This window comes from Callospermophilus lateralis, chromosome 1 (assembly GCF_048772815.1).
Source record: "Callospermophilus lateralis isolate mCalLat2 chromosome 1, mCalLat2.hap1, whole genome shotgun sequence".
NCBI lineage: Eukaryota > Metazoa > Chordata > Mammalia > Rodentia > Sciuridae > Callospermophilus > Callospermophilus lateralis.
This window is the reverse complement of record NC_135305.1, coordinates 63,849,341-63,859,042: the sequence shown is the minus strand read 5'-3', so window position 1 is coordinate 63,859,042 and position 9,702 is coordinate 63,849,341.

Genomic DNA, 9,702 nt, shown 5'->3' with positions numbered 1-9,702 from the left:
ACTAAAGTCCAAGATAAAAAAGAAGACAAAACTAAGAGTGCACACAAGTTGTAGAGTGTTTAAGTTGCAGAAGCTTCGTGGAAGGTAAATCTCTATACGTTTGTGTAAGTGATTAAATTGGCTATAATTAACATCATCAGTTATTCAAATTTCAATGTACTGATATAAATCCAAGTCTGAAACATTGATCTGCTCTTATCTAGATAGTTTCCTTATTTTGTTTAGGTTTTATTACTTAGGGAAACTAAGTTTTAAAGAAATTAGGGTTTGTACCAATTTTAAAGTCTTTTAAATGATTACTTCATAACTGATAAAATAAATAACTGTTATTTTAGGTTATAACAATATAGTTGACACTCTGAATATGTGTGACTAGATATATGCATACATCTCAGAACTATGTTTGTATGGGCCTTGTATAAGAGTTATATAAAAGTTTGTAAAATGGAAGTTTATGTAGGTTTACCAGCAACACAATGAATAAGTTCTCTCTTTTGTACATTGTGTCCGACATAGAAGGACCACACTGCCATGGGAACATCTGTCTTGTATCTGTTTGCTTTGACTAAGTCTATTTCTGATCATTAACACTGTTTTCTAAATATATAAGAGATTCAAGGCTATCCTTTGATTTTTGCTGGTACTGCTAACCCATGCAGACCTGTTATTATTGTTTGTGTACCCTAAAGATTCTAAATTTTACTTTAAACTTAATTAATAATAAAGACATCTGTATAATTGTGACACTAACCATACTGACTTCTCTGTATATTAGAGGTATTTATGTTCTTCAAATATACAAGCCTTTTAAAATGTAAAGCTTGGGAAAGCACTTTATCAAAATGATATTCTCCAAACTAAAATTGTCTGTAGCAATAGTTTCCTTCAGATTTATATGAGATAACAAATTTAGTTTAGTATTTATTTGTCATTTAATGTTTTATAACTGAAAAAAAGGTAACCTGTTGTCAATAAGTTATATGTATAATTTTGTATTACTCTTTACACTGAGATGAAAATTTAAATGTGTTTTTGGAAGGTAATAAGAAGAGCCTGATTTGTTCAATGGTTGACAATATGGAACATAAAAACATTCTGCCACCTTTTTCACAAAAGGGAAGTTGAAAGTTCTCTTAGCATTTCTGTTTGATTATGTTTCAGCTATAATGTTGTATTATGTTAATTGATATTCAGATAGACTTGGGAAATATTATATGTGAACTTTGTAGAATAATATTATTTAAAATAAGCAAAGATCAGATTCAGAAATAAAAACACTTTTAAGACTTGTCAGGAGTCCAGCCTCACCTGAAATAAGGCTCTGACTGTCATCCTTTTCCATATTAAAATGGCTCCAAAGTAGGCCAGAATTAAGCCCATTTAAAGTTGTGTTCAAAAGATAAATGTTTTTGTTGTTGTTATAAAGATTATAATGATCTCGAAGTAACAGAGGATATAATAAAAAACTTAAGTAAAGGTTTAATAAAGGTTTGTAAAAGAGTTTTAAAAGAAAGTAAAACTTGTATGTAAATGAGTTGATAAATAAATGGGTCTTTGTAGAGGCTAAATAGATCCCAAAGATAATTTAGTATTAATAATGTATTTCCCTTGTAACACTTTCAAACTATTGCCTTGTAGTGTTTTGCAGAAGAATACTTCTAAAACAACAACCTGAGTTAATTTAGGACAATAAGTCATCAACTACAGGAAGATAGTATAAAATTCTGACTTCCACTACTAATATTACCCCCAATTAAATGAAAAAGGTAACTGTAAATTTATAGATATTGAAGTTATATACCATTACTCCTATTTTCACTCCACTAAGATGGATGAAACTGGCCTGCTGGAGGGTTAAACCCAAAAACTTGAAGACCAAAGTTGAGGAAGTAAAAGCGCCAAGGAAAAAGCGGCTGATATTTTGGCCCTTGCCTTACAAGGTCAGCCATGACTCAAAGAATGATGAGACCCCTCTAAGGGCCAGTGTGTCACCTAGCTTCCCAAACAGGAGGATCAAGAGAACCCTAGAAAACAGGAAGCCAGCCATTGTACATTCTTCAAAGAAGAGGGTCATTGGAGAGGGACATGTATGGTCTTCAAGGCACTGACTCATCCAGGCAGATGGCACAACTGGTGGAGAAAGGAAGCAAGAGGCTTCTCACGTGGTCCCAAGAGTGATCTCTGAGGAATCTCAGCTGACCCTCAGAGTGGATAAGAACAAGGTCAGTTTTTTCAACTTAGTCTTAAACACCTGGAGAGTATGTCCAAAGCACAGTCATATGTGGACATTTAAAAAATAAGAATTTTTTTAATCATAACTTAATATGAACACTTGTGTCAGCCCTATCAAAAGAACTAAAGCTAGAGACTATCAAGGAAAAGTTCTTGTATGGGAGTGACTAATAGTCACAAATTTGTCATAAATCAGTTTGAGCCTAATCTCATAGACCTATAAATATTCCTAACCTTCTACATAGATAAACTTAATCTGTTTTTAACTGGCATTATTATGAGTTACTGTGTTCATGGTTTTCAGAGAGTGGCTAAAATACTAATTGCTTTTGTACTCATTGTTTACAAAAAAATAATACTTTGCTGCCTTTATCGTTGTCCTACCATGGTCTTTGCCCTATATATGCCCTATCCAGTTACCCAACAACTGCTATCATGAACCTCTGGACTGCCAAGATGCTGATTACCCTTAACTGTCCATGCCCCACCTGATAGAGAACAAGAACTTCAGGTCACTTTCCCACCAACTTCACCCTCTCAGTAGGAAGCAGCTTGGAAATGTTATTGCCTGTTTTCCCATAGAAATGGAATGTAGAGATTGACAGTGGGGAAATGTAACAGTGGTCTACTGTACATTTTAAATGTAGCCTTTACCTCTCTGCCACTGTGATTTATTTTTTAAAATGACATGTTTCTTCTCTTCCTCTCTCCATCTTCCTCCCTAGACTCCCTCTCTTCTCTAAAGTCAGAGAAAACAGGATTACCTTTCTTCACCATCCTAGGCCAAGTTATCTGTCCTTGAGCACACACCCACCACAAGAATAAACTAATTCAGACTTTGGGGATGCCTGCCAACAGATCTCAGAAAGGACTGTCTCCCAAATTAACAAATGAATTACAACTCTGGATTGAGAACATGTGGAATGTAACCTCCATTCACCTCTTTAAAACCCCACTGTTCCTGCTGATGGGCAGAATCACAGCTTCTTGGGACAGAAGTCGTCTGTGTTTCTCCTTTGATAGCAAAGCCATAAAAATTTTCCTTTTTCTCAAAACCTTGTCCTAATTATTGGATTGGCATTTGGTTCAAGAACAGAGCTTTTGGTAACAATGTGGCTCAGTGATTAAGCCCTTCTGAGTTAAATCTCTGATAAAATAAGAAAAGACTGAGAAAGTCTAATATCCATTTTTCAGAGGTGTCAGGATGAAAGATAAATAAAATGGGTAAAATGCAATATTTAAGAACATAAATTCTTAAAAGAACTTTAAAATATAATAAGGTATAAGTCTTCAAATTTAAAAGGCACATAGATATATGAGTCTAAATGTGTGTCTATAAATAGTATCAGATAATTTTTAAGAAATATTGCAATTTACCTTTTTCCCCTGTATCTTCATCTGTGACAGGCATTCTCCTTTGTTCACATATTTGCCATATCTTTTGGATACAAAGAGAAATCTTTTTTTTTCTTTCTTTCTTTTTTTTTTTTTTAGAAATCTTTTTACTTCAATTTGTTTCCCCCCCATTACCATAAGTTTAACATTTTTCTCTTATGTTTATTAGCCTCTTGTCTTTACATATGCTTTGCTTTTTAGTTCCTATTCAGAGCTTTTGCTTATTCTCTTTTTTGAATTGTATGAGACTATATATAAAATAATAAGTATATGAAGCCTTAGGAATATCCATGATTTATCACTAATTAAAGTTAATTGGGGGCTGGAGTTGTAGCTCAGTGGTAAAGCATATGCCTAGCATGTGTGATGCAATGGGTTCGATCCTTAGCACCACATAAAAATAAAGAAATGAAATAAATGTATTGTGTTCATCTACAACCAATAAATATTTTTAAAAAATCAGATACAGAATAAGATGCAGAGTATAAAAATCAGACAACGTAAACATACCTATATATGTATATCTGCCTATATAAACTGAGTAAGCAAATTAAAGTGGTTGAAGTGTCACAAGAGGTTCTACACACTGGTCACATCTGGGGTGCAGAAGAAGAGGGAGATGAAAGAGATGATCATCCTGCTTACTTATGTTTTTATAATGAATTGTTTTCCTATGTCATTAAACACATTGCTCTGTTTGAAATGTAAAACACTAAGATATTTTTAATTAGGAATAATAGAAGAACTATGATTTAGGTAATAAATATGATTGTCTGGAAAAATTGAGCACTCCATTTCATTTGAAGAAATAATCACTGTAATCATTAAAAATAAGAGAGATTGATTAACTTCCATCATGACTCTTAAAGATTTATGTCAACATCTTTACAACATTCTGAATTTGTCTTTTTAATACAAAATAATTGCTGGTGTGTATTTGTACATGTCAGTGTACATATCAGTTGACCAGTAAATTTTCAGAGTTATGGTATTAAGGTGAAAAAGTCAATCATATTTGACCTGAAGACAATACAGTTTCAGAAATCATCTGGGCCAGTTTGTATTTGCCTATAATCCCTGCAACTCTGGAGGTTTAGGGAAGTTCAAGGCCAGCCTAAGCAATTTAGCAAGGCCTACAACAACTTAGTGAGACCCTGTGTCAAAATGAAAAAAATGAAAAAGACTGGGGATGTGGATCAATGGTTCAGCACCAATAGGTTAAATCTCCAGTACCAAAAAAAAAAAAAAAAAAAGTTTCAGCAATCAGGCCTTAGACTACTTGCAACAGCAACCTAGAGGAACTGTAAAAACATAAAATATTTTAAAATATTTTTATTAACTCATGAAAATGTTTTGACTATTGTCTACAACTAGGTGAATAGATTTTATGAGATTCTATTTTTATGCTGCTTACTTGGGGTTAAGGCATTTTAGAGTATGAATAATTTTAAAGAAGAAATTTTTAAATCTAAGTGACAAAATTTATCAGAAGTTTTAAATCATTAGGGATTCTTAAAAGGTAGTCAGATTAAGAGAATACTTAAACTGGGCATGGAGGCACATGCCTCTAATGCCAGCAGTTCAGGAAGCTGATGCAGAAGGATCACAAGTTCAAAGCCAGCCTCAACGATTTAGTGATTCTCTGAGTAATTTAGCAATACCCTGCTTTAAAATAAAAAATGAAAAGGGCTGAGAATGTAGCTCAGTGTTTAAGTGCCACTGATTTCAATCCTGGGGGCGAGAGAGACAGAGGGATAGAGAGAATACTAAAGAATTCCTTAGTTATCCTAAAAAATTGCACTTTATACTTGTACTTTAGTGACAAAAAATTATCTAAAAGGTTCTTAAAATATAAAATATAACAAGTTAAATCATTTATTTAATATGAAGTTATGAACCTTTTATTTAATATGAAAGTATGATATAATTGGTTATATTTTTGTATTAACTAATGAAAAGTACTGTCAATTCCTGACAGCATTTTTCCATTTAAATAATTCTGTAATTCTTCTGCCCTAAATATGCCAATGTTTTCTAAGTATAATTTAAATAGCTTTTTTATAGGCTTGAGTTCCCATAAAATATAGGATTTTCAAATATGAATTACTGAACTGAAATACTAAACAACTATAAATGTCAAATTGCCATATCTTATTGGTACTAGGCATCTTAATTCAACACAAATGAATTAAGAAACATCTTCAATATACAAAAAACTAGAGAGAGAGTATATGCACTGTAATCAGAATGTGAAGTAACTTACTACATATATGTTCAATTTGACAGAAGTCAGCATATGCCCTCCAGGGGCATCAATTCTAACATCAACACTCCTTTGAAGTCATGCAATTGTTACAATCAAATTATTATCTGGCATATCATTAACCTAGTAGTTCAAATTTCTTTAAAACAATAATTATCCAGTACCCAGCAGTACACTGAGATAGTGATGTTATATTACACAGTACTAGAAAGTGGAGGGACATGTGCTGAACTGAAGGACTAGGCATACATGAAGAAACGTGGCAGGAGGTTAAAAAAAAAAAACAAAACTGATTCCCAGTGACCTGGGGACAGGGCTAGGTGATGCTATTTGAAACCCTCCTCACTAGATTTTATGGGCTTCTCTGTTTCTTGTACATCTCCACATGATCACAATCATGCAATGTCTGTTTCTTGGAATTCCACCTACCAGTTTGTTGTGTTGGGTCTCTGATGCACTTTCCTTAGGAGATACCTATAATGCTATTTCTGGTCAATGACCAATAGTATTTGCATGTTAAATTTTAAGAAAGACTATTAAAGATGAAAAAAATGTATGGCTACCTTAACATTTTAAGTCTAAATCTTCAAACCATGTATGTGAACATATTTAGGGAATTTTTCATAAATTATATGTATAAATAATATATAAGCAAATTATATAAATTATAATTTTATAATAAATATATGTTTTATATAAAATTATATGCTATACATTAAATATAAATACATATAAATTATTGCCTATATTTAAAAAAAAAACAAAGAAAAACTTTATTTCTTCCCTCCACTATTTTAAGGGATATGTCATTATGTTCTCATTAAGCAAAAAGTAGAAAATAACATTAGACATATTTTATAAGAAAAAATGCCAGAGAAGAATACAAAGGAAATAAAATATCAGCAGGTGTGAATGAAAGATGAATATATATAAACCATTTTTAAATATGAGTCATAAAGTAGTATTAAAATTCCAGTGATCCATTTTATTGCACAATCATAAAACAGGATACCATACAGTCATTATAATGAATGAAAAAAAATGATAAAGAATAATTCTCAGGGGGCTGAGGTTGTAACTGTGTGAACCAATTGCCTAGCATGGGCAAGGAGCTGGGTTTGATCCCAAGCACCACAAAATGAACAATAAAAATTCTCAAGATTCACTCTTAAAAAAAAAATTAAAACATATTTGCCACAAATATTTTGTTGCTTTTTAAAAATTTGGTGTCATTTTCCTTCTTATGTATATTTTTAAACAATCAAATCTGCTATCCATTTGCAATTTCCAATGCAATTTCTGAACAGTAAGTTTTGTATTTTTCACATTTTAAAAGGAGAATTTGTGTGTGTTTAAAAACAAAAAGCACAAGGTAGCATAGTCTGAGTAGAATGTTACCATTGGTGAAGAAAATTTAAAGGGTATTTATACTAAGAAACTTGTGAGGGTGAAATGCTTTTGGAAAATAAGACATTGGTAGAGACTTTTGCTAGGAGAGATATGGAGAAGCTAGAGTCCATAATGGAAAGAATCTTATTTGGTAATTACACTATATACTATTTAATCTCTTTAAAAATTTAGTGTATATTTTATTTCTTCAAAGACAACTTCAAAAAATTTAAATTATGATACTATAATGTTTATAGTTTATATTTATTGATCATCATTCATATTTATAGATATTATTACTTTAAAAATAATGTCAAAACTAAATAATAGAATGGCATATAGCATTTAAGAGTGGTCAATTCATAAATAACCTCACTTAGGTAGTTGCAGAATTTGAGTAATATGGCAGAGTAAGTGTTTATAAAATCCAGAAAATTCTAATTTCTCCACATTTTTGCAAACTCTTATTATTACCTAAATTTTTAATTATAGTCTTTCTAGTGTTTCTGTAACCATGGTCCACTTTATGCTTTGACTATAGCCCTTGCTTCTCTGCCATTGTGACTTATTTCTAAAATGACATGTTTCTTTTCTTCTCTCCCTCTTCCTCCCTAATCTCTTCCCCTTCTTTAATGTCAAGAGAAACAGGATTACTTTTCTTCCCATCCTAAGCAGAGTTATCTGTCCTTGAGTACATACTGGTACCAGAAGAATGAACTAATTCAGACTTTGGGAATGGCACCAACAGATCTCAGAAAGAACTGTCTCCCAAGTTAACAAGTGAATTACAACCCTGGACAGAGAACTCATGAAATGTGCCTTTGATTCACCTCTTTAAAACCTCCCTGTTCCCCTGATGGGAGAAACACAACATTGGGACAGGAATCCCTTGTTTCTCCTTTGCTAGCAAAGCAATAAAACTTCTTTTTCCTTTTTTTTCCTCAAAACCATATCTTCATTATTGAATTGACATCCAGGACAAAGACTGAGCTTTCAGTAACAGATCCAAATGTCTCATTGTGGTTTTCCTATATATTTCTCTAATGTATAATGATGTTAAGTATTTTCTGTGTACTTATTGGCAACTTATGTATCTTCTTTAGATAAGTATCTATTCAGAAACTTATTAAATGGAATAGAACTTTGGAAGACAGCCAGGCATTTCTTCAAAAATTAAACATACAAGGACCTTATGAGCCAACAATTCCACTTAAGGCTTCTACGTATGTACATAAAACAAATTTAAATAGAAAAGTTTATATGTGGATGTTCATAGCAGCATTATTCATAATAGCTTAGAGGTAGTAGAACTCAAATGTCCATCAACTGATGAATGCAGAATAAAATATGGTAGCCACACAACTGAAAAGTATCAAGCCATTAAAAAAAAAAAAAATTACTGATGCATGCTATAAGTGTGGGTAAACCTTGGAAACATTATGCTACATGAACAAATCCAGCCACAAAAGAAAATATATTTTATTATTTATATGAATGTTCTAGAATAAGCAAATCTATAAAGACTTACAGTGATTGTCTAGGGATGGGATAGTGGAAGGAAATAGGGAATGACAGCTACTGGGTACAAGATCTCTTTTTGGAGATTGATGAAAATGTTCTAAAACTATATTGATAGTTGTTCAACTCTGTGAGTATACTAACAACCAGTAAGATGTACCCTTTAAATGAGTGGTTTATATGATATGAGAATTGTAATTCAACAAAACTGTTTATACAAAAGAGAATAGAGTCCATTTTGTTTAAAAATTAGGAATCTAGACAGGTGTGGTGACAAATGCCTGTAATCCTACTACAGCTACTCAGTATGAGGCAGGATAATTGCTTGAGCTCAGTAATTCAGGGCCAGCCTGAGCAATGTAGCAAGACAGTTCTGTACAAGGGGAAAAAAAGTGAGACTGCACATATTTGCTGTGTGTATTGAGCAAACAAGCAAATAACCACGATCAACCATGAATTCATATATATTTAGCAAATGTTTACTAGGTTCTTACCATAGCATAGAATGATGAATACAAAGTAGAACTAGAGATATAAAGCTGAAAGATAAAGTGTCTGTACAATGGTTAAGAGAGACAAGATGAATGTTGGGCTAGAATTGCTAAAGTCTATTAATTTATTCCCAGGTGTGGAGATAGTAGTTGGGATAGAAAGATTCAACAAGAGAAGATGACACCCAAATTAGGGTTTGAAGTTTTCACAGGAAGCTAGCCAAGTAAAAAGGTTACAGTACGCTTCTGAGACTCACCCTTCTCTTCCCTACACTCTCCACCAGGGATTTATCCTTGACAGGCATATTGCTATTATTATATTCTCTCTGCTGGCCACAATTGACTAGAACATAAATAAATCCCTGACCTGAGTTGCTCCAGATGTTCTCTCCCAGGAATTGGGAGTTTGGACTT